This window comes from Bison bison, unplaced genomic scaffold (assembly GCF_000754665.1).
Source record: "Bison bison bison isolate TAMUID 2011002044 unplaced genomic scaffold, Bison_UMD1.0 scf7180017864329, whole genome shotgun sequence".
NCBI lineage: Eukaryota > Metazoa > Chordata > Mammalia > Artiodactyla > Bovidae > Bison > Bison bison.
Window position 1 is genome coordinate 7,045,847 of NW_011494901.1, and position 3,799 is coordinate 7,049,645.

The 3,799-nt window shown below is 52.3% G+C and overlaps 1 pseudogene; it reads left to right on the forward strand.

Annotated features, from left to right (window-relative positions):
- The first annotated feature begins 434 nt into the window (after positions 1 to 434).
- The window catches only part of LOC104998465, a 60,478-nt pseudogene continuing 57,113 nt past the window's right edge, over positions 435 to 3,799 (forward strand).

Below are 3,799 nucleotides of genomic sequence, written 5' to 3' on the forward strand. Positions count from 1 at the left end.
TATTAAAGAGAGAGATTTGTAAACAATTATTTTACCCTATGGTTCACAAGAAGGAAGAGGGTACTTATCACCATATAGAAATGCTAATGAAGGAAATGCCTGGATTCCTCAGTCCCAGAAGAGGCTTGCCTCTGCTCTTAATTCCTGAATATTCAAGAATTAATAATGAGCAGAGAATTCCTAACAGATCCAAAACCGCACACAGGAAGCCTCCTGATAAATGCTTCCTGACATCTCTCGAGGTGGAAAAGGGGTGTCAGGCCTCCTGTGGAGTTGAGTAGGGATCTGGGGCTATTTCTAGAGGCACCACGGGGCTCTCAGTCCTCTCTTCATGTCGTGAGTTGATACTCGGGGTGACATTCGAGTTGTTGCAGGGGATTGAGGCCTTATCGCGAGTGGACGGGGACATCGGGGTCTTTTCGAATGGTGGCACGATGCCTGGAGTTCCTCTCGAGTTTCAAGGTGAGACCGGCCTCCTCCTGAGGTGCGATGGGAACGTTGGGATTCCTTTGCAGATGAAGCAGGGGAATGGACCCTCACCTCGAGAAGAGGAGGGGAAAATGGGGCTCTTCTTGAGTTGTGGCGGGAAACTCAGTGTTCCTCTCGAGTGGAGACTTCTTGAGTTGCCTAAAGGGTGTCAAGTACCCTTTTGAGGCTCAAGAGGGAAGGTGGGATTTCTCTCAAGATGCTGCAGTGGAAAGGGGCCTCATCTCGCATTGAGGGGAGAATCTCTTGGGTTTCCTCGAGTTGCAGCAGGAAACTCGGGGTTCCTCTCGAGTTGTGATGGGGACCTCAGGGACCCGCTCGTGTTGCCTCAGGAAAGTCAAATCTCCATTCGAGTTGGGAAGGACCTCTCGGGATTCCTCTCCAGTCGGTGCAGGGGCATATGACCTCATCTTGAGTTGAGACCAGAACCTCAGGGTTCCTCTCCAGGTCTGACATGGATCTCGGGCTTCCTATGGAGTTTCAACAGTGGAGTCAGGCCTTGTCTCATGTGGACACATAAAACTTTGCTTCCCTCTCAAGGTGTAAAAGGGGTGTCAGGCTTCCTGTCAAGTGGACATAGGGGTCTGGGGCTTTTTCTCATGGTAACACGGGACTATAACACCTCCTTTCCTATTTTGAGTTGATACTCGGGGTTCCAGTCGAGTCAGTGCAAGGGAATCAGGCTTACCTGGAGTGGATGGGGAAATCGGGGTCTTTTCGAATTGAGGCACGACTCCCGGGGATGCGCTTGAGTTTCGAGGTGAGACCGGTCTCCTCTTGAGGGGCGACGGCAACATCGGGATTCCTTTCCCGATGAAGCAGGGGAATCGACCCTCATCTTGAGTTGATGAAGGGGAAAACAGGGCTCTTCTTGAGTTGTGGTGTGAAACTCAGTATTCCTCTCGAGTGGGGACGGGTATCCTGGGGACCTTCCTGAGTTGCATCCAGAGTGTCAAGTACCCTTTCATGTTTCAAGAGTGAATGTGGGATTTCTCTAGAGACACTGCTCTGGAAAAGGTCCTCATCTCCCGTTGAGGGGAGAATCTCGTGGTTTTTCTCAAGTTGCGGCAGGAAACTTGGGCTTCCTCTCGAGTTGTGACGGAGACCTCAGGGACCCGCTCGTGTTGCGTCAGAGAAGTCAGGTCTCTTTTCGAGTTGCGAAGGGCAGGCCAGGATTCCTCTCCAGTCGCTGCCTGTGAATAGGGATGTGTCTAGAGTTCAGTCGGGAAATTCAGTGTTCCTCTTCAGCAGTGACATGGATCTTGGGCTTCCTATCAAGGTTCAACTAGGGAGTCAGGCCTCATCTGGTGTTGAGGCATGGAACTCTGCATTCCTCTTGAGCTGTCAAAGGGTTGTCAGGCCTCCGGTCGAGTAGGGGCAGGGAATTTGGGCTTTTTCAAGAGGATAGGCAGGGGCGACAGGCCTCCCATCCTGTTGTGAGGGGATCCTTGGTGTTCTATTGGAGCCGATGCAGGGGAATCAGGACTTATTTGGAGCTGATGGGGAACACAGCGTCCTTTCTCCTTGCAGCAGGATCCACTGTATTCCACTTGAGATTCAATTGGTGACACCGGCCTCCTCTTGTGGTGCGAGGGGAAGTTGGGATTCCTCTTGAGTTGAAGCGGGGAATGGGCCCTCATCTCCAGATGAGGTGGGAAACACGGGGCTCTTCTTGACTTGTGGTGGGAAACTCGGGTTTCATCTCGAGCTGTGACGGGGATGTCTGGGCCCCCTTGAGTTGCATGAAGGGAGTCAAGCCTTCACTCGATTTTTGAGAAGGAACTTGGGATTGCTCTTGAGGCGCTGCAGGAGAAAAGGGCCTTATCTCGCGTTGACGAGGGAATCTCGTTGTTTGTCTCAAGTTGCAGCGGGAGGCTTGGGATTCCTCTCCAGGTACCACGGGGAACTCAGGGAGCCTCTTGTGTTGCCTCAGGGGAGTCAAGTCTCCATTCTAGTTGCGAGGGCAAGCGCAGGTGTGCTCTGGAGTCACAGCATGGGAATCAGGCCTCAGTTCGCCTGGAAGGTGGAATCTCAAGGTGTTTCTCGAGTTGTGGCAGTAAGTTTTCATTCTCTCGACTTGCCACGGGGACCTGAAGGAGCCTCTCATGTTGTGTCTGGGAAGTCAGGAATCCTTTCGAGTTGTGAGGGGCCTCTCGGGATTCCTCTCGAGCTGGTGCATGGGACTAGGGCCGCATTTCAACATGAGGCAGGAAACTCAGGGTTCCTGTCCAGCTATGACAGGGATCTCGGGGTCCCTATGAAGATTCCACTGGGGAGTCAGACATCATCTTGTGTTGGGGCATGGAACTCTGCTTCCCTTTCGAGGTGGAAAAGGGGTGTCACACCTCCTGTCGAGTTGAGGTAGGGATCTGGGCCTATTTCTTGAGGAGCCACAGGGCTCTCAGTCCTCTCTTCGTTTAGTGAGTTGATACTTGGGGTGACATTCGAGTCGTTGCAGGGGATTGAGGCCTTATCTCAAGTGGACAGGGACATCAGGGTCTTTTCAATTGGTTTCACAGCCCCTGGTGTTCCTCTTGATTTTCAAGGTGAGACCGGCCTCCTCCTGAGGTCCGATGGGAACGTTGGGGTTCCTTTGTAGATGAAGCAGGGGAATGGACTCCCATCTCTTGATGAGGAGGGGAAACCGGGGCTCTTCTTGAGTTGTGGCAGGAAACTTGGTGTTCCTCTCAAGTGGACACGGGTATGTCGGGGAACTTCTTGAGTTGCCTAAAGTTCAAGTACCCTTTCGTGGCTCAAGAGGGAAGGTGGGACTTCTCTTGAGACACTGCAGTGGAAAAGGGCCTCATCTCGCGTTGAGGAGAGAATCCCCTGGGTTTTCTCGAGTTGCAGCAGGAAACTTGGGGTTCCTCTCGAGTTGTGATGGGGACCTCAGGGACCCGCTCGTGTTCCCTCAGGAAAGTCAAGTCTCCATTTGAGGGGCCTCTCGGGATTCCTCTCCAGTCGGTGCAGGGGCATATGACCTCATCTTGAGTTGAGGCCAGAACCTCAGGGTTCCTCTCCAGTTCTGGCATGGATCTCAGGATTCTTATGGAGTTTCAACATGGGAGTCAGGGCTCTTCTCATGTGGAGACATGGAACTCCACTTTCCTCTCACGTTTTCAAAGAGGTGTCAGGCTTCCTGTCGAGTGGACATAGGGGTCTGGGGCTTTTTCTTGAGATGCCATGGGGCTGTCACACCTCCTTTCGTGTTTTGAGTTGATACTCGAGGTTCCAGTCCAGTCAGTGCAGGGGAATCAGGCTTACTTGGAGTGGATGGGGAAATCGGGGGCTTTTTTTTTTTTTTTTTTTTTTT